Here is a 22,318-nt window from a genome sequence, read left to right on the forward strand (position 1 = left end):
TTTTGTCAACATTGTGCACAACACTTGGAGACTTTGAAGCACTATCTATGGTCTTGTGAAGTTGTGTAGTTGGTTTTGAGAGGAGCTTGCCGGACATTTCATTGAGCAGAGCCCAACCTTGGGTGTGTCACATGGGGTGCTTTTTGTTGGTGGTTAGTCAATCAAGGACGTCACGTACTCTACGACGTGGAGATGCATGACTCAATCTTCATCATTGAGGATGGCTTGCATGCAATCGTGGGCTTGGAGGATCTACTCAGCCATCAAGCCCTAGAACCTATATCGCCACAATTTGAGATGTGGGAGATTATTGGCAGCCTCATGGGGTGGCATATTCAGAACACCAACTACTACTAGTTGGTCTTTAGTGGTGAGAGCCTTTTTGGTGAAGCTTTGATCATCCATCGTTTACTCCCTCAAAGGCAACTGGGAGTAGCTTGAGGGGGACTCTTAGCACTGACAGGTGTTAAGCTAAAAAAGGTGCAATACCGTTGGGTGTAAAGTCCCTTTGCCTCCGTGCAAATAGTCTTACGGGTGTGAACACACCCTTATTGTACCTTGTACCCTAACATATAAATACATTCTTTTATTCTTTGTGTACCATCACGAACTTGTACACCTATCTCTACGTTCACTCCCTCTAACTCTCAGCCTTGCTCTGTAGCTCACACCTTGATCTCACACTCCATTGGGCAATCTACCCTTCAAATTGGTATTAAAGTATAGAGTGCACGCTTCTCGAGGTCAAAGGCAGCTTGTGAACAGTCGGAACCAAGAGGCAGGTCCAACTTGACCAGTGTGGACCAGCAAGGGCAGGCAGACAATCGATGGTACTGCTGATTGATGGGCGCCAGGTGTAACTGACCAATGCACAGGAACTGCATGTGACGAAGACCAGGGAGATGGGCACTGTGGTGCTCCATGTCGAGCGAGCAATTGACAACTAGTTCGGGCGAGAGCAGGCAATCGACAAGACTGCTAGGTGACAGCTTTGCGATAGTTGATAGGCGACTGGATAGGTCACAAGCGATAGGCCCAGTCAACAGACGGCGGGCGACAGGCCAGCGGGGTTCCAGGAATGCGACTGACGGGTTGCACGTTTGGCACGCGGGGCTGGACGGCGGATTGACGTCGTCTGACAGGCAGGTCAATGGACCTCGTCACGTCATTTTTCCTTAAGGTCACAAATTCGTTTTTCTTCAAAATTCTCCTTGAATTTCCCCTTGGCTTGACAGGGGTTTGCGCGCATAAGCACAAAGTTCAGATTTGTGTATATTTATGTCTAGAAATTCGGGGCTTTTCAGATTGAGCATGCAAAATTGAGGCATCTGTGTCGGAAATTGCAGACATTGTGCACGTTTGAATTGGGGATTCCGCCAAATTTACTGAAATTTTACTCATTTGAGTGAAATTCTCAACATTGAACCCATAAAATTTGGGGCTTTTGTTGTATTGGTGAAATTTTGTTAAGCTGAGTCAGATTGGCTGACATTGGTGCATAATTGGACCCGAGAAATTTGGGGCTTTTGCAAAATTTTGTGAAATTTTTCTAATTTTGCCTGTTTTATGCTTTTGGGTACATGTATTAATGCAATCGGGGCAGATCGGTCAGTGAAATTTTGGGGCTTTTGCTGAAATCGGTGGATTTTGGTAAAGTTAATGCGTGAAATGCACTTTGGGAATATTGCTGAAGTAATCTTGTGGTTATAACAGAGTGATTTGAGCATTTTTATCTCCCGCTTGTGCAATTTTGGAGAAAATGCAAATTTTTCGTGGTGTTTTGGGTATCAGAAGATGATACGAGCACATACGTATGTAGTACACATGTTGGACAGCTCCCATTGAGTTGATATATTGCTGATTATTCATGTTGCAGCAGTCTTAGTGATCATTTGCAGATCTGGGATTGGTGCAGATGTACTTTTGGTGATATTGCTGAAGTGGGAGTTACCTGGCAGTGATGTAAGCACTAAATGTATGCTGAAATTGCAGTCATACTGCTGAAAGTCATTCGTTCTATTGCTGTACATGTAGTTGGACTGAATCTTGCTATTATTTGCTGAAAAATTGGGCTGAAATCAGCTGAATATTCAGCTCATTTTTTGCTGTCATAAATTGCAGCATTGAATTTCTGGCTTATTGCTGAAAAATGGTTGCAAATGCTTCTAGCAGCAATGACACTGAATCCCTCTTTGAAATCAAGAGGTTTGATGGCATTGGCTTTGACTTGTGGAAGGATAGGATGGAAGGCATTTTGTTTCTCAAGGACTGTGAAGGTGCTCTCTTGGAGACTAAGCATGCAGCTATGACAGATGTGGATTGGGCTAGACTTAATAAGAAGGTCATTGCATATATTAAGATGGCAGTGTCTGATGATGTACTTATAGACATCAAGCGACTTGATACAGGTTATGCTATATGGAAAAAGCTTAAGGACACTTATGAAATACAACTCATGTGAATCAAGTGCATCTTATGCGTAAACTTGTGAACATGGAGTTGGATGAGTCTAAGCTAGCATCTGAGCATTTGAGTGCTTTCACAGGGGTTTTGAGTCAGTTGTAGGACTTTGGTTTGGCGGCTTTCGATAATAAATTGAAAGCTCTTTTCTTACTGATGACTTTGCTTGACAGCTGGGAATCTTTGGTTATGTCACTTAGCAACAACCCCACTTTGACTTTTGATGGTGCTAGAGGTTTAATCCTTAATGAAGAAATCAAAAGAAAGTCTAGTGGTGAAAGCAATGGCTCAGCTTACCATGTAAGAGGCAGGTTTGAAAAGAGGGGTAATGCAGCCAGTAAAGGGAAAAGCAAAAGTAAAAGCAAGGGCAAATAGTAGGATGTCACATGCTATTAGTGTGGGCGTAAAGGGCATAAAAAGCCTGACTGTTGGTACTTCAAGAAAGAAAGAAATAGCAGGGTAAGAAAAAGAAGGATGATAAGAAAGATGATGACAGCTCTTCCTCAAAAGAAGTTGCAAAGGCAAATGTTGCATCTAGTGTGGTGATTGAAGAGCTTTCTGACACTGAAGAGATACTTGTTGTAGCCTCATGTAATGATGCAGACATTATGGCAGTAGTAGGTGATATGCACATCACCAAAAAGGAGGTAATTGATGCCTTACTTTCAGCTCATGATGGGCTGTCACAATCATGGATAGTGGACAGCGGTGCCTCTTTTCATGTTAGCCCCTCTTTGGAGTCATTTTCTGAATACACTGTAGGTTGCCTAGGCAAGGTTTACTTGGGTAATAACTATGCATGTGTGATAGAGGGTGTTGGCACCATTCACTTGGCTCTTGAAAATGGCCAAGAGCTGATTTTGCAGGATGTCAGATTTGTACCTGGCATAAAGAAAATTCTACTATTAGTTGGACAGCTTGATGCTAAAGGGTATTTTACTACCTTTGGTGGTGGATCTTGGAAGGTCCATAAGGGCTCTATGCTGATTGTTAAAGGCAGCAAAAGGGGGACTTTATATTACTTGCATTGTAAAGCATTACCTGGCAAGTTCTTGGCTGTGGCTGAAGTCCATTCACAGATGGAGCTTTGGCACAAAAGACTTGGTCATATGAGCCAGAAAGGCCTTTAGGCTCTCTCCTCTTTAGGGAGATTTGATGTAAAAGGCTTTGGTCTCGAATTTTGTAATGATTGCTTATATGGAAAACATGTCAAGTCTTCTTATTACTCTGGTGTCATTAAGAAGTCTAATGCTTTTGACTTAGTACACTCTGATGTGTGCACTATGCTTGTTAATTCGTATGGGGGTGCATACGAATTTGTTACTTTCATTGATGATTTCAATAGAAAGTCATGGGTGTATGCACTTAAAAGGAAAAAGGAAGTGCTGGATGCTTTTAAAAAGTTTCATGCTTTTTGTTACCACACAAAAAAGGCTTAAGTTGAAAGCCATAAGAACAGATAAAGGGGTTGAGTATATCTCAAATGAATTTAACAAGTTTTATGAGATGCATGGCATTAAGAGGGAGTTGATCAAGAGTTTGATGGAAATCAAAGGGTTTGATGGTCATGGCTTTGACCTTTGGAAAGACCGTATGCAGGGCAGTTTGTTCCTAAAGGATTGTGAGGATACTTTGCAGGAAGATAAACTCGCACTAATGTTTGATGCAGATTGGGCCAGAGTGAATAAAAAGACAGTGGCTTATATAAAGATGGGTGTCACTGATGACATTTTGACTGACATTAAGGGTTTAGATATAGGTTATGCAATATGGGAGAAGCTGAAAACTACTTATGAGATCACAACACCTGCTAATCAGGTGCATTTAATGCGCAAGTTGGTGAATATGCGACTGGATGAGTCAAAGCTTGCAGTTGAGCCCTTGAATGCATTTACAGGGATTTTAAATCAGCTCAAAGATGCAAATTTGAACATTGGTGATAAGTTGAGGGCGATCTTTTTGATCATGACACTGCCTGACTCTTGGGAGACCTTGGTGGTTTTACTCAGCAATAATCCCAATCTCTCATATGATGGGGTGAAGGGTTCTATTTTGAATGAAGAAATTAGACGTATGTCTAATGGAGAAGGCAGCAACTCAGCTTACAATGTAAGAGGTAGGGCTGAAAAGAAAAATGCAAATGCAGGACACAGAAACAGGAGCAAGAGCAAAGAAAAGGATAAGAGTGACATTACTTTCTATCACTGTGGTCAGAAGGGCCACAAGAAAGCTGATTGCAAGTATTACAAGAAGGAACAAGATAGAAAGAGGAATGCAAGAGATAAAAAGAAGAAGGAAGAAACGACAGATGCATCGGAGACAACCAAAGGCAAAGAAAAGGTCAATGTGGCCTCTAGTGTGGTCATAGAGGAGCTTTCAGATATAGAGGCTGATGTATTATGTGCAGTTGATTATGATGCCCTTGTATGTCACATACAGATATGCAGATTGCCAAGGCTGATGTGATTGATGCACTCTTGTCAGTTGATGATGGTATCACTCAGACTTGTATTGTAGACTTTGGTGCCTCTTTCCATGTAACTCCTTACTTGGAGTGTTTTTCTATGTTCAATGCAGGCAGTTATGGAAAGGTGTATCTTGGAAATAACCATGCTTGCAACATTGATGGGATTGGCACTGTACACTTGTCTTAATGGTCAAGAGCTTGTGTTGAAAGATGTTAGATATGTGCCTGTCATTAAAAAGAGTTTACTATTTGTTGGTCAGCTTGACTTGCATGGCTACACCACATTGTTTGGTGGTGGTTTGTGGAAAGTGAAAAAGGGTTCCATACTGATTGCAAAAGGAACCGAGAAGGGCACTTTGTATTGTTTGCATTGTAAAGCCTTGAATGGCAAGTTTCTTGCAGCCGCTAAAATTTGCAGCCACTTGGAGTTATGGCATAAGAGATTAGGCCATATGAGCCAAAAAGAACTTGATGTCCTTACCTCTTTGAAGAGGGTTGATGGAAAAGGCTCTTAACTTGACTTTTGTAATGAGTGTCAGTTTGGAAAGTAAATAAAAAATTCCTTTTATTTTGGTGTCTCTTGTAAGTCCAATGTCTTGGACTTAGTGCATTCTGATGTATGTGGTATGCCCGTGAAATTGTTGGGTGGTGCTGCATATTTTGTCTCCTTTATTGATGATTGTTTCAAGAAGATTTGGGTGTACTTGCTGAAAAAGAAAAGCGAAGTGTTTGCTGTTTTTAAAACTTTTCATGTATTTGTGACCACTCGGAGAGGTAGAAAGCTGAAATGCTTGAGAAGTTAGAACTGATAATCGGGGCGAGTTCACGTCGATTGAATTCAAGTCTTTTTGTGACTTGCATGGTATTAAGAGGGAGCTTACTACCCCTTACAGCCCTCCTTCAAATGGGGTGGCTGAAAGATATAATAGGACTTTATGTGAAAGAGTGCGGTGCATGTTGTCCACTGCTAATTTCCCTCATGTATTTTGAGGAGGGGCACTCAAAACCACAGTTCACATTTGCAACTGCTCTCCAAATAGGTCCTTAAATAATGGCATCCCTGAGGAGGTTTAGTCTTGCAAATCGGCCTCATATGACCATTTACGCATATTTGGCTGTGATACTTTTATACATGTTAGGGACGAGCTGAGGAACAAACTTGACCCAAAATCCACCAAAGGCATTTTCATGGGCTATGGTGATGAGGGTGAATTTGGCTATAGAGTGTGGTTACCTCAGCCCAAGAAAATTATTCACAGCCATAATGTTGTGTTTAATGAGGCAAAATTGCTGAAAGGCACTTTAGCCTCTAATGAAGATCTAAAAAAGGTGAAGTTTCAGAGTTTGCAGCCACCTATTACTTCAGAAAATGAGCCTCATGGTGCTGTACCATAGGTGGAAATTGATGATCAGCCGGTTATTTTTGAGCTAGATGATGATGGACAGCAAATAGAAGCACAAGGAGGTCATGGACAGCAAGATAGGCTTGCTGATTATGAAAATGCAAGTGTTGGAAATGAAAACGAAGGTGCTGTACAACATGAATAGCATGCTGAAAATGGCTTACAACAGCCAATAAATGCTAAAAATAATATACCTCCAGATGTAAACCCAATTCTTGAAAATGTTGATCATTGGGTACGTAGATCTACACACGTAAGAAGGCAAGCATATAGGTTTGACCCCTCCTTGCATTATGTGATGCTTACAAATGAGGGTGAGCCTTTTACATACAAAGAGGCCAAGTCATGTGAGTTCAGCAGTAAGTGGGAGTTAGCTATATAGGAAGAGATTAAATCTCTATATGCAAATGATACTTGGGATCTTGTGTCATTGCCCAAGGGAAGAAAGCCACGTCCAAACAAATGAGTGTACAAAGTAAAGACAATTGATGGAAAATCCAAGTACAAGGCAAGACTGGTTGCCAAAGGGTATGCACAGAAGGAAGGGATTGGCTTTCAAGAGGTCTTCTCATTTGTTGTGAAGATGACGACTCTGTGTGCTTTTTGCTCTTACTATTGTATTGGACTTAGCTGTATCAAATGGATGTAAAAACAACTTTCTTGCATGGTGACATTGATGAGAAAATCTACATGAAACAACCCAAGGGCTTTGTAGTTTTTGGAAAAGAGCAGATGGTGTGTAAGCTAAAATGTAGCCTGTATGGGCTGAAGCAAGCACCGTGGCAGTGGTATAAAAAGTTTGACACTTTTATGCTATCTCATGAGTTTACACGCAGCCATGTTGATCATTGCTTGTACATGAAAAAGGATACAGACGGAAGCCCCATCATACTTGTTTTGTATGTGGATGATATGTTGCTAGCTTGGAAAAGAAAGACTAGCTCGGATGCTCTCAAAAATCAGCTGAAATAAGCTTTCACCATGAAAGATTTGGGGAATGTAGAGCATATTTTGGGCATGAGGATTCGTAGAGATAGAATGCAGAAATTGTTGTTTTTATCTCAAGAAAAGTACATTGGAAAGGTACTGGACAGATTTAACATGGCTGAAGCTAAGCCTTTTGGGGTACTCTTACCTCCTTATCTCAAGCTTAGCAAAGCCAACAACCCGAAAGATGACATGGAAGCAAATGCTATGAAGGGAGTTCCTTATGCATCAGCTTGTGGCTCTCTTATGTATGCTATGGTTGCTACTCGTGCAAACATTGCTCGTGCAGTGGGAGTTGTTAGCAGGTTTATGTCAATTCTTGGTAAAGCACTTTGGGAGGGTTAAGTGTATTCTTCGATACCTTAAGGGTACACAAAGAAAAAGTATTTGCTATGGGTAGGGTGCACTTAGTTTGCAGGGTTATGGTGATGCAGACATGGCAGGTGACTTGGACACTCGTAGGTCCACTAGCGGGTATGTCTTTACAGTTGTTGGTGGGGCTGTTTCTTGGTGTTTCGGGTTGTAGAACATTGTTGCATTGAGTTTCACTGAAGCTGAATACATATCAGCTATTGAAGCTTCTAAGGAAGCTATATGGTTGAGCAGACTTGCAGATGATCTCGGCATGTCTATGGGTACTACAGTTTTGGGATGTGATAGCCAGAGTGCTATGTATCTGGCTAAGAATGCCATGTATCATTTATGCACAAAGCATATAGATGTGCGATATCACTTCATCAGACAGATTCAGGAAGATGGTCAAATCACATTGACCAAGATTAAAACACAATATAACCCTGCAGATGTTTTCACTAAAAGTCTAAGCAAAGCTCAGTATGAGCATTGCATTCGACTAGTGGGAGTTGGTTAGCTAGAGGTTCACATCAGACCTTTAAGTAGAAGGTTGTTGGGGTAAAGGCCCGGTTTTAACCCCCCGTGTATAGTACACGCACATTGTACATGTGAATGCACCCTTTACATGTCCTAAGCATAAATACATTCTATTCTTTGTATACCAACACATTGTTGGTACACTCTTATCGATTCGTACTTTTACTCTGCTCACACTCTCTCTAGCCGTGACACTCTCACGCTCACTCTTGATCGACTCCCATCTCTCTTAGCTATGCTCTTCGCTCAACAATTGCTCAACAGATGAGGGAGAGATGGTTTATAGAGTTTGGCTTCCTGAGGGCAAGAAGATTGTACGTAGCCGAGACGTAGTATTTAATGAGGCAAAGTTGCTGAAAAATGCTACACATGGTGATCTTGACAAAAAGAAGGTCAAATTTTAGCATGAACAGCCAGCCATTCAGCAGCCATTAGCTGAAAATTCTGTCCCTTTTGATGCTGAAAATGAGGAGCAACCTATTGTGCTACAGCTAGAAGATCATGGACAGCAAATAGATGCACAGGATGAAATAGGACAGCAAGAAGAACATGCTGAAAACAGATTACAGCAGCAAGAAAATGCTGAAAATCAGCCACTTGGTGATGGTGTGCACATTCCTCAGGATGTAGGCCCATTGCCTCATAATACAAATCATTGGGTAAGAAGGTCTACACGTGTCAAAAGGCAGCCACAGAGGTTTCAGCCATCTTTGGATTGCATTTTGTCTATTGATGAGGATGAGCCTTTGACATTTAAAGAGGCATAGTCATGTGCATCACTTGCCTAAAAAGAATAGGTTTTGTACATTTTGCTAGAAATCCAGCCATGTAGACAATCATCGCTCAAAGGCCAAGGGTATTACTACTAGACCTGCACCCAAAATTACCTTAGGAGGGCTAGGTCATCTTTAGGAACCTTAGGCTAGTTAGACTCCATTTCCTTGAGTTTTAGTTGTCTCTTTACTTTTCAAGCCTTTTGTTGCTCATGTAGTCACTTACTTTGCTCTCTTTTTGTTGCATCTAATATTCACTTATCTGAACTTTTTTCACTTAACATAGTATCCATAGCATTTCACTATCAAATATTTGGTATGTAGGTTTCTTTTTGATACCTTCATATTGAGTTTTGTATTTTAGTTCATGAGTAACTTTGTAGGTATTGTTGGGAATAAAGACCCTCGTGCCTTTTAATGTGCTCGGGTGTGAACACACCCTTAGCACTTGTACTTACACATATATATCTATCTAAAAACCTAAAGGTACACTCTTGTCATTTGTACCTAAAAACGTGCTCACTCTCTACTCTGCTCTATCTCACTCCCTTTGTCTCTCATTGCCTGTAACGACTGAGTGTCTCGATCTCCGTGCCTAATCCGTCACTAAAAACTAGTATCAGAGCGAAGGTTAAAGAGTTCGTGCTTCTCGGAGTTCGAGCAGGAATTGACAAGCAGGCGTGCAGGTCGTGAGGTCGTTCTCTGACCTGGCAAGCAGGCGGGAGGCAATCGGTTGCAGTAATTGACAGTCGATTGCAGCAGTTGACGAGTGCCAGATGAAAAGGGCAGCAAGGTCTGAGACCACACTGCAGACCAGCGTTGACAAGGCAGTTAGGCGGCAGCTGTTTGGGACTAGTCGACTGTAGGTTGACGTTTTCAGCGATTGGGCGACAAGCGGCGTGAGGGACCTGTGACAGGCGCCATGTCTAGTGGCGACCAGCGCGGGCAGGTGGCGTCAGTGTCACGGCGCATTACTGACGGGCCAACGGACCTGTCATCAATTTTTTTTTTCTTCTTCAAAATCTTTTGAAATTCCCCCCTCTAACCAAGGTTCGCATGCGCAAGCACAAAATTTCAGATCTGTGCAAAATTGAGCTAGAAATTTGGGGCTTTTCTCGAATTTGGGGATCTTAAAGCAGAACTAGACAATTTGACTTAGAAATTGCAAAGTTAGTGCACATTTGCCCGGGAATTTTGGGGCTTTTCACATATTAGTGAAATTCTTTCGATTTCATTGAAATTAGTGCATGCAAGACTTGAAAAATTTGGGGATTTGTCCAGATTTGGTGCGAGCAAGTTGCAATAGTGATATCTGTCTCAGAAATTGCAGGAATTTGTGACATTTTGTCCCCGACATTTGGGGCTTTTCATGTACATGCACAAATTGGGCTGAAATTTACCCAATTTCTCAACATTGATGCACATTGGACACCGTGCAATTTGGGGCTTTTGCAGTTTGGGCAAAATCTGTGTAGCATTTGGTCAGTTTATGTACATGTAGGTTGAATTTCACGCAATTTGGACATCAACACTTGGTAAATTTTGGGGGTTTTGTTGAAATTGCTCTATTTTGGCAAAATTGGCTTGTTCTATGCATGACAGAGAAAATGCAGATGTGTGGTTGATGCTTTGAGCACAAAAATTTTGGGGCTTTTGACCGTTCAAGTCAAATTTTATGCCCGTGGGTACATGCACAACAGAAATTGCAGCTAAAATTTGGGATTTCTCATGTAATGTGATGCATAAGCCCTTAGAACAGCTGTAATCAGTTGGATAACGCTGTAGCACATGGTTTGGTGAAAATTTATTTACAGATCTGAAATTTGTTCTTCTATGCGGTCATTTATTGCTGGTTGGTACTTGTTTGTACCTTGGTCACTTGGGTGACAGTTTGGGCCTGCATTTGCAGGTTTTTTGGTCACATTTGGGCTGAAAATCATGGCTGGCAGCAATGACAGCAGTAATCTGATGCACATCAAGAAGCTTGAAGGCGCACATAACTTTGCAGTTTAGCAAAAGCAGTGCTACAATATCCTGTTGCAAAAAAAGCAAGCAAAGCCAATCAAAACCAAAGGGGCAAAGCCCGCGGACATGGAACAGGACGATCGGGATGAGTTAAATGAGCTTGCACGCTCAACCATAGAGCTATCGATTTCTGATGCCTTGCTGTTCAACATTGAAGGTTTGGATTCTGCATACGCTATATGGACTAGACTGGAAGAACTGTATGCACAGAAGAGTGCTGCAAGCAAAGTGTATTGGCTGAAAAAGCTTATGGATTTGCATATGAAAGAGGGTACAACAATGTCTACTCACTTGAGTGAGTTTAACTCCATTTTCAGCTAGCTGGTTGTTTTGAAGTTCATGATTGATGAGGAATTTAAGGCTACTTTCTTGTTTTGCACTCTACCAGAGAGTTGGGATACATTCAGGACTACTATGAGCAATTCTAATGTAATCCTTTTGTATGCTGATGTAGAGCGTGCTCTACTTATGGAAGAGATGAATCGGCAGAACAATGCATCCAGTAAGTTCTCCAGTGCTTTGCATACTAGGGGCAGATCATAGCAAAAGGGCAAATATGATAGCAAGAGATGCAGTAAATCACGTGGCAAAGATGTTGAATGTCATCATTGTGACAAGAAGGGTCACTTTAAACGTGATTGCTACAAATGGAAGAAAGAGAAAGGAAAAGGCAAGAAGACAGATGAGAGCAAGGAAGAGAAGAAGGACAGTCAGCTTAAGAAGAGCAGTGTAAAAATTGAAGAGGTGAATGTAGTCATTCATGACAGTGATAGTGGAAGTGACGTACTCTTTGTCTCTTCACACTGTGGTGCACATGCTTTACTTGTAGATACAGATGATGATATGCATACGTGGATTCTCGATTCACGTGCTTCCTTTCATGCTCCGCCTATACAGGGGGTCGACATGGTGTTGTCCATCTTGGGGACAACTATGCATGTGAGATTGCAGGTATTGGTAGTGTGCAGTTACAATTTCAGCATGGCTCTGTCTTTACACTTCAGCATGCACAGCATGTGCCTCAGGTCAAGAAGAGCTTGATTAGCACAGGGCAGCTTGATGATGATGGTTTTCATACCACCTTTGGTGATGGAAAATCGAAGATCTGTAAAGGATCTAGGGTTATTGCTAGAGGTTGCAAGAGTGATACTTTGTATCCACTTTATGTATGTAGTGTGCGTGACCATGTTGTTGTCGTGACTGAGCAGCCAAGCGTTTCTTTGTGGCATGGTTGATTGGGACACATGAGTCAAACATGAATAAAAGTGCTTTTTCGTTTGGGTTACTTGCCTTGTCTTCGTTATGCTGATTTTGAGCACTATGATCATTGTATTTATGGCAAACATGCACAGACGTCTCATAAAAAGTCTATTTCTTTGAAATATTCTCCTCTAGAGTTAGTACATTTGGATGTATGTCAAATGCTAGGATTATCTTTAGGGGGAAAGAAATATTTTGTCACCTTTGTTGATGATGCTACATGGAAAGTATGGGTTTACCCTATTCGTAGCAAGGATGAAGTGCTTGACAAGTTTAAAAAATTCTTAGCATTGGTTGAAAACAAGATAGATAAGACACTTAAAGTGACTTCGCTTTGATAATGGTGGGGAATATGTATCCAAGGCCTTTCAGGTATTTTTGTGACAACAAAAGGATAAAGAGGGAGCTCACTGCCCCTCATAATCCGCCCGAAAATGGAGTTGCAGAGTGTATGGAGCGGACCATACATGATAAGGTCTGTACAATGCTGTCTCATGCTGCATTACCCCATGGTTTTTGGGCAGAGGTTATTATGACAGCTGTTCACTTGATTAATCGGTCACCAAACAGGTCTTTGAGAGGGGGGGGGGGGGATTCCCCAAGAAGCGTGGTTGGGCAAGCCACCTTCATATGCTCATCTGAAAGTGTTTGGTTGCGAGGCTTTTGTGCATATTCGTAAAGAAAAATACAGCAAACTTGAGTCAAAGTCGTGTAAATGCATTTTCCTAGGATATGGTGACAAGGGTGAAATTAGGTATAAATTGTGGGATCCCGAGAAAAGGAAAGTAGTACGCAGCAATGACGCTATATTCCAGGAAGATCGCATGCACAAACAGCCCGAAAAGACTGAGGAGGTCCGTAGGGTTGTATCCCTGGAAGAAATACCTTTTGGACAACAAAATGTGCTTGCTGTACAGCAACAAATACGTGCTGTAAATGAACCTGTAAATGTAGGAAATGATGTTGGAAATGATTAGCCAGCTATTGCCCATGATAATGAGCCACTACATGTGCAGGAACAGCCAAGACAGTAAGCTATTAATGCTGATTTGCAGGCTGAAATGCTAGGATAGCATGTTGAAAATGGAAATTTTCAAGAACAGCCAGTAAGCAATGACCATTGGGTTAGGATATCGTCTAGGGTCACTAGACAACCTGACAGATTTGTTTCTGGTGCAAACAATGTGGATGATTATGTCATGTTGACAGACTGTGGTGAACCGTCTTGCTTCAAGGAAGCAATGGACAGACTGGACAACAAGAAATGGTATAAAGCCATGTTGTTAGAGATGGCATCTCTTGAGAAAAATGGCACTTGGGACTTGGTGCAGTTGCCTAAGGGGCAGAAAACACTTCTATGCAAATGGGTTTACAAGATGAAGGTCACTTCTGGTTCCTCACCAAAGTACAAAGCAAGATTGGTTGCGAAGGGATACAAGCAGGAACATGGAATTGACTTTGATGAGATCTTCTCTCATGTAGTCAAGATGACTATCTTGAGAACCATTTTTGGCTTGGTTGCAGCTGAAGATATGGAGCTCATACAGATGGATGTAAAGACTGCATTCTTACATGGTGATTTGCATGAAGACATATATATGCAGCAGCCGAAAGGGTTTGTTGAAAAAGGGAAAGAAAAGATGGTATGTAAACGCAAAAGGAGTTTGTATGGGCTGAAACAAGCACCAAGAGAATGGTATCATAAGTTTGATACATTCATGCAGTCTCAAGGTTTCCATAGAAGTTAAGTGGATCATTGCTTGTACACCAAGAAGGCAGCAGATGGTAGCTTGATTATCTTGGTTCTGTATGTTGATGACATGCTGATTGTTGGCAAGGATACTCATGCCTTGGACTCATTGAAGCAAAGTCTTCATGGCAACTTTGACATGAAGGATCTTGGTGATGCAAATCACATTCTTGGCATGCGAATGCTCAGAGATAGGTTGAAAGGCTTACTCTATCTAGCTCAGCAGGAGTATATCTCCAAGGTTTTGCAATGTTTCAATATGGAGGGGGGGAAAACAATTGGGGTTCCATTGTCTCCATATGTGAAATTCAGTGTAGAGGACAATCCTATATCTGATGATGAGAAGGTTGAAATGACCAGGATACCATATGCTTCAGCTGTTGGCAGTTTGATGTATACTATGGTTTCTATATTTCTTGACATTTCCTTTGTAGTGGGAGTGGTTAGTAGATACATGGCAACCCTTGGCAAGAAGCATTGGGATGCAGTGAAAGGTATTATAAGATACCTCAAAGGCACAAAGGAGCTGTTCATCTGCTTTGGAAAGCAGAAGGTATGTGTTGTTGGCTTTATGGATGCAGACTATGCTGGTCATGCGGACTGCAGAAAGTCCACTTTTAGGTATGTGTTTACTTTCACAGGAGGAGCAATCTCTTGGATCTCTAGGCTAAAAAAGTGTGTTGCATTGTCTACTACAGAGGCAGAGTATGTGGCTGCCACTGAGGCATGCAAGGAGGCTTTATGGCTTTCACGTCTGGTGGGAGAGCTCGGCATATCAGAGTTACCTATTCTCCATTGTGATAGTCAGAGTGCTATCATGCTAGGATGGAATCGTGTCCTTCATGCAAAGACAAAGCACATACAGGTGAAGTACCACTTCATTAGAGATGTACTTGATAGCAAGAGCATTGAGCTTGTCAAAGTGCATACATATGATAATTCTGTAGACCTTCTCACGAAGGGTCTTCCAGCAGAGCGGTTTGCTCATTGTAGACAGATGATGGGAGTTGGATAGAGATATGTATTTTAGCTTTGTACATACCTAGACTTAGCTGATTCTTTTCTCCTCTTCAGGCACATTGCCTTTAGGTGGGAGGTTGTTGGGAATAAAGACCCTCGTGCCTTTTAATGTGCTCGGGTGTGAACACACCCTTAGCACTTGTACTTACACATATACATCTATCTAAAAATCTAAAGGTACACTCTCGTCATTTTTACCTAAAAACATGCTCACTTTTTATTTTGCTTTATCTCACTCCCTCTGTCTCTCACTGCGCGTAACGACTGAGTGTCTCGATCTCCGTGCCTAACCCGTCACTACAGGTATTTACTAGTTCTCATTGGGTTCAATGCTTGACTTTTTTGGCTCTTGCCTTGGCGAGTATTACCTTCATCAGCATGGAGACAGAGATAGTATCTTTTCTCTTGAAATTGGACATATTTTCCATTGTCTTGGACTCCTGTTTTTCTTTTCTTTGAGGTGAGGTGTTTTTATAAATTATCGATCATTTACTACACTCTTAGCTTGTTCCTTTTCATGTCAAGTTTATTGCTACTTTGGTGGTTGTGCCTATGACACTTGATTAACATTGAAGCTCTCTCTCAAGATGGAGTAGGGGTACATTACGATTGACTTGGTGATTGACTCTTTCCTCATTCCTTCTAGTTGGGGAGTGTTAGGTTTTTCTCCATCCTCTTCTAGATCCATTTGCATGGTGGACTCCTATCTTGGCGATTCTCGACTTGCATTGTAGCCATCTTTCAAGATTGAGATGTAGGCGTGTCTATGCCATGTGGTCAGCATTGGAGCCCTCTCCTAAGATCAAGTACAAGCATGTTCCACATACCAAATGGTTGATTCTTGTTTGGCTATTCAACAATTTGGCATGTTCCACATACCAAATGGTTGATTCTTGTTTGGTTATTCAGGCTAAGGAGTGTTAAGTCTACCTTCATTATTAGACTATATCATTTCATCTTGGTTCTCAAGGCCACACAAAGGCCAACATGAAGTCCTCCTTTGGCATCGACATCCATGGTTGAGAGGGGGTTTTCTACCCTCCATTGTTATTTATAGATTTTAGCATTGCCTTCAACATTTGCCTCCCTTCCTTGTTGTACATACCCTTTGCATTGCATAATCATTGCCATCATCTTTGTAAAAGGATGCTTGGGTAATTGAACAATTTTCCCATGAGGAACATTGTCCAAGTGGCACCTTGTTGCTTGCGCATTCTCATCACGCAACATTTATCTATGCAGCTCATTGTGCATTGCACTCCTAAGCGAATTCTAAGTTGTCTCCATTGGGTGTTCTGTTACCACCTGCCCTCCATATCTCTTCACCCCTTTCACCTTGTCATTGATACCTTGGACAGGTGGTTAGATAGTCTTCTATTTTGTAATGTTGGATGTGACCATCCCTTTATTTCTCTCCATGGTCATAGTTATTCCATTTAAACGAAAAGATCAAAGTGGTTTAACATCACCTTTGCAAGTCCGGGTAGCCCACTAGGCAATCAATGAGCACCCTATGTCCAATGCCTTGGTCCTTTGGATTCTCGAGATGAGATAATCATTGCCTTTGTAGTCTTGGTAGGAACATGGGCAGTTGGCATGCACCCATTGATTGATGCCGTGGTTGCTTTGGGGTGGGACATCTCGGGTTAAACATGGGGTGAGCTATGCTTGCAGTCTCTTTCTAGGTTCCAATTTTGGCTGTGGGAGGGTGTGTCAAGCTATAAAAGGTGCATTACAAATTTAAAAAAACATCACCAAAGTTTGTGTGTCCCATAAGCAAACACCCAAATTTTGGAAGGATCCACATCTATGAATAAGAGGCTGCCAAGCCACTTGTTCATATCCCTTGTTTTGAAGTTACCCTAATTCATCCCAGCTCCATCCATCAGGTCTCTCATCCAATTGCTGCTGTGGTGCTCCTCAATAGGTGCCCATCAGTCTAGAGATTCCTTTAGCTTGTGTTTCATCCCAATTTGCTGTCATCATCAACTTCAGCTTCTGTAGTGGCCATCCACAATTATCACCTTCATTTTGGTGACTTCTTTAGGCTGCATTTTGCCCCAATTGCTGTCCTCTCCATTCGGCCTGCTGCCATGGTCATCTCAAGTTGTTGTCATTCAGCTTAGTGATTCCTATAGGCTACATTTTGTCCCAACTTGCTGATGTCATTATCATTTGTAGCAGGTCGTTTTTGGATTTTCAGCACTTTTCTTAATTAGTCTCTGCTCCGAGTGGTGGATATTGTACTCTAGATCTGTCTCTAGTAGATGATACTGTTAGAGATCACAGCCAGGCAGGAGGCAGAGTGCAGTCGGACTGCCACGTGGCAGTCCGACCTGTACAGTCAATCGGCTGCATTTAATGCAGCCGACAGGGTATTTCTGGCGCCCTATTTTCTGGCAGTTTCTGGCTATAAATAGCCGACATTCCCAGCAGTCTCCAACACTTCTCTGCTCGCAGATTACAGACCGGTGATGCGCAGATTCCGTCTCTGTTCGCAGATTTCAGACAGGAGACAGTGCAGACTGCAGCGGACTTCGAGGTGAACAGCAGGTTGCATCGTCGAGGTGGAGACACGCAGTCCAGCGCACTGCGCCCGTGTATATATCTGCATATCTTTGTATTCAGCACACTTTATACAGTAGATCTTCATCTTCCACTGTCTCTTTCTCTCTCCTCTCTCTGCGTTCTCTCTCTCTCAGTCCTACGCTTCCGCACCGCTGCACTCTGACATGGTATCAGAGCAGTGTTAGAGGGCTGACTGAGCGTAGAATCAACCCGAAGAGGAGTTTCCATCACGACACAAATTTGCGTTTTTTGCGTTTAAGGGCAGACAGGAGGGCTGCGCCTTGGAACAAGGCTGAAGCGAGTGTGGGCGTGCAGGAAAGGAGTCCAGGTGGTGGATTTGCTGCTGTTTACTGCTGTTTGTTGCGGAGGAAGTTTGAGTTTTCAGCCTACAAGTGCAGGTTTTGCTTTTTCATCGCCTTTGGCGGGTGAAGAAGGTTCAGGACGCGGAAGAGCCTTAGCAGGCTGAGTTTTCCCAGTCAGAGGGGGCTGCTTTTGCGTTTGTGAAGGCATTACAGGTGAAGATGTCTACAGAGATTGACTTGGAGTTCCAGGCGATTATGGACCGGAAGGTGCCTGTCTTATCGGCTCTCCTTGCAGATCAGAAGCTCGACGGCGACAACTACTGCATTTGGCGCGTCATGATGTTGGCCATCCTTGAGTCCTATGATTTGGCGGAGCTGGTACAGGAGGAGATTGACCGGCCCTCGGTGAGAGATGAGTCAAAACTCTCTTCCGATGCTCGTGCGGAGTTGGCCAAGGCTCAGTCTCATTGGGACAAATTGAATGCAAGGATTCGTTCCTTTCTCTTTCTATCATGTACTACAGCCGTGATCGCTCACATCGAGCACTTGACGGTGGCTCGGGAGATATGGTTGGAGCTTGATCAGATGTACAATCGGATGACCCTTATGAAGCGGGTTTCTTTGGAGGTACAGATGCGGACCTTGTCCGTAAACAAGTCTTCTTTGCTGCGGGAGCACATTAACAAGCTAAGGCAGCTTCAGATGCAGGTTCAGAATGCGGGGAAGCCGATTTCCTCTGAAGACATGGCGATCACACTTTTGTCCCAGTTGCCGCCACGATTCGGTACATTTTACTCTGCCCTTATTGCTTCGGGGCGAGAGTCTACTCTTTGGTGGGAAGAGTTAGTTCCTATGGTCTTGGATCAAGAGGAACAGTTAAAGGGACAGAATGCTTCCAAGTCGGAGGCGCTGACAGGTCAAGCCTCTCAGAAGAAGGGGAAGGACCAAAAGAAGAAGAAGGGGGATAACAAGTCTAAGAAGGACAAGGACAAGAACAAGGACAAGGACAAAGAATCCACATGCCATATTTGTGGAAAGACTGGCCATTGGAAGAAGGATTGCCTTGACAAAGATAAGAAGGACACTAAGGATTCTGGAGCGGTGGCTGCACCCTCATCAGCTGCATTTCTTCATCTAGCTGTCATTGAGGACGCTTCACCGAATGCTTCTGATGCTGCGATGACGGCCCCCCAGGCTCGAGAGTGGATTGTTGATAGTGGTGCCTCCCGGCACATGACTCCATCAGATGGTGTTGCCCAGTTGCGACCCTCGCGTGGGCATATTCTCATTGGATACAACTTTTCAGTATCTATTGCAGGTCGGGGTAAGATGCAGGTTATTCTCGATGGACGAGGTGGTACCCATACCTCAGAGGTTTTGCATGTACCAGGATTAGGGTACCATCTCCTTTCAGTTCATAAGATTTGCTCCCTTGGCCTTTTGGTGGAGTTTGACAGTACTACGGTGCGAGTCCTTGATCGTGGATCGAGGAAGGTTCTCTCATCCGGATATGAGGAAAACGGCATTTACAAACTGAAGTCTTCCACCGCCCTCTCTACTCTTTTTCTTACCTCTCAGTCCAGTCAGAGTTATGGCATGCTCGGTTTGGTTACGTGAACTATGATTATCTTCGGAGGGCGTCATGTGGACAGCTTGTTCGAGGGTTGCCGGATATAGTGGTGAGCCAGTAGCCATGTGTCTCCTGCATTCGGGGGAAACAGCATAGGGATGCCATTCCCCACACAGCTTCGCGGCGGTCTACTTCACCGATGGAGCTTGTATCTACGGATCTATGTGCCCCTATGAGGAACGAGTCCTTGCGTGGGAGCTCGTACTTCATGTTGATCGTAGATGACTACAGCAGGATGACATGGGTCTACTTTTTGGCATTAAAGTCAGAAGCTTTCTCACACTTCAAGGATTGGCTTCTCTTTGAGGAGAACCGATCGGGCCGGAAGTTGAAGACCTTGCGATCCGACAAGGGCGGTGAATTTGTTTCTAATGAGTTTGCTCGGTTTTGTGCAGATAAAGGAATTCACCAGGAGTTTGCCAATACCAATACTCCTTAAGAAAATGGCATTCTTGAACGGAAGAACCGCAGTGTGATCAAGATGGTGCGCACCATGATGGAGCACCGACAGACCCCTCAGGTTCTGTGGGCCGAGGCTGTGGCTACTGCAGTCCACATCCTTAATCGATCCCCTACTTCGGCCATGGAAGGGATGACCCCGTTTGAGGCTTATTTTGGGACGAAGCCCGATGTTTCTTACTTCAGGGTCTTTGGGTGTGATGCCTATGTTCACATTCCCAAGGCTCACCGTGATAAATTTGAAGCAGCTTCCCGAAAACAGGTATTTGTTGGCTACAGCTCCCAGTCCCAAGGCTACCGACTGTATGATCCCGTCAAGCGGGATGTGTACACTAGCCGCGATGTGCGGTTTGTGGAGGTTCTGGCTATCTCTACGGGTGAGGAGCATCCCGTTCTTGGAGATCCAGGGGAGAGTCGGGCTCCTTCTACAGTTCCACTGGAGCCCGTGCCTTTTGATTATGATTCTGTTTCTGACACAGAGTCTACTGTTCCACCGGTCACCTCAGAGGAGTTACCACCGGTGGATATTCCAGAGTCCTCTGTTGATGGAGAGAGACAAGGGAAGGTTCGGCCTCCTCCTCGCCGGGCCTGTGACACACTCCGTGATTTAGGGATTGAGGGGATTCCTGAGGAGTGGGGACCGCAGGATGGTCCGCGGCGGTCACGGCGGCACCAGGCACATTCAATGGAGCTTGTTTGCTCTAACTATTGTTTGATGACCCGTGTTATGCAGGATTGAGAGCCCACCTCCGTGAAGGAGGCTTTACAGTCCGCACCATGGAAGAAAGCTATGGAAGCCGAGTTGGAGGCTATTGAGAGGAATGGCACTTGGTCACTTGTGCCCTGCCCCCCGAATAAGAAGGTGATTGGCGTCAAGTGGGTCTTCAAGACCAAATACCTTAGCGACGGTTCTTTGGATAAGCACAAGGCTCGCCTTGTTGCTAAAGGTTTTGCACAGCGCCCAGGGATTGACTGTCATGACACTTTTGCCCCCACAGCTCGTATGGTGACCATTAGAGCTGTTCTTGCTTTGGCTGGCCATAGAAGATGGCCTGTTTACCAGTTGGATGTGAAGTCGGCCTTCCTCAATGGTGATTTGAAGTAGGAGATCTATGTTGAGCAGCCTCATGGCTTTGGATCTTCAGATGGGAAAGTCTACAGGTTGAAGAAGGCCTTGTATGGCCTCAAGTAGGCTCCGCGTGCATGGAACGAGAAAATTGATTCGTTCCTCCAGTCTCAGTTGGGATATCGGCGTTCCAAGGCCGATCCGCAGCTTTATGTTCACACTTCCGAGGATGGTTGTGTGCTTTTTGTCTTATATGTTGATGATTTGATTGTCACAGGTGATGATGCACAGCAGGTCCAAGAGACGAAGTCAGCTTTACATCTGACGTTCGAGATGACGGACTTGGGTCTACTCCATTTCTTTTTGGGCCATGAGATTTATCAGTCTCAGAGGGGGATCTTTATCTCTCAGCAGAGATATGTACAGGAGCTCTTGGTGTCTTTTGAGATGGAGGATTGTCGGGCCCTTTCTACTCCTATGGATCCGAACTGGAAGGCCACTTCCCATTCAGCTTCTCCTTTGGCGGATGCTTCCCGCTATCGTCAGTTGATTGGGTCCTTGATTTGGCTTCTCAACACTAGGGTTGATCTATGTTTTGCTGTTGGGCTCTTGGCAGGGTTCATGAGTGAACCTAAGACGGTGCATTGGCAGGCTGCTCAGAGGATACTTCGGTATCATGAGTGAACCTAAGACGGTGCATTGGCAGGCTGCTCAGAGGATACTTCGGTATTTGAGGGGGATGTCTGATTTAGGGATTCATTACCCCGCAGGGACAGATGGTTCAGATCTTGTACTTGCAGGTTGGAGCGACTCGGATTGGGCCGGTGATATGGACCACGGGAGGTCTACTACAGGTTACTGTTTTACCTTGGGTGCAGGTGTTATTTCATGGAGTAGCAAGAAGTAGCCCACGGTAGCCCTTTCGTCTACTGAGGCGGAGTATCGGGCCGCATTTTCCACCACATGTGAGGCTGTGTGGCTTCAGAGATTATTGGAGGAGCTTGGGTGCCCCCAGACTCGTCTTACTTTGCTGCAATGTGACAATGAGAGTTGCATTGCCTTGGTACGGAACCCTGTTTTTCATGCCCGAACAAAGCACATAGAGATCCAGTACCACTTCATCCGCGAGAAGCTTCTGGATGAGACTATCACTGTGGAGTACTGTAAGACGGAGGATAATCTTGCGGATTTGTTTACGAAGGCACTTCCCCAGGCTCTACTTCGGAGACATTCCAGATCCCTCAGGCTTCTGCCCTG

The 22,318-nt window shown here is 43.8% G+C and overlaps 1 protein-coding gene across 3 annotated transcripts in view; it reads left to right on the top strand.

The window, feature by feature from the left end:
* LOC148018704 (tetratricopeptide repeat (TPR)-containing protein) overlaps positions 1-22,318 on the top strand; it is a 109,409-nt gene that overhangs the window by 22,610 nt on the left and 64,481 nt on the right. The window lies entirely within an intron of this gene.

The sequence above is a fragment of the Lygodium microphyllum genome, chromosome 20, assembly GCF_053477565.2.
Source record: "Lygodium microphyllum isolate KBCC chromosome 20, Lygodium_microphyllum_v1.1.10, whole genome shotgun sequence".
Taxonomy (NCBI): Eukaryota; Viridiplantae; Streptophyta; class Polypodiopsida; order Schizaeales; family Lygodiaceae; genus Lygodium; species Lygodium microphyllum.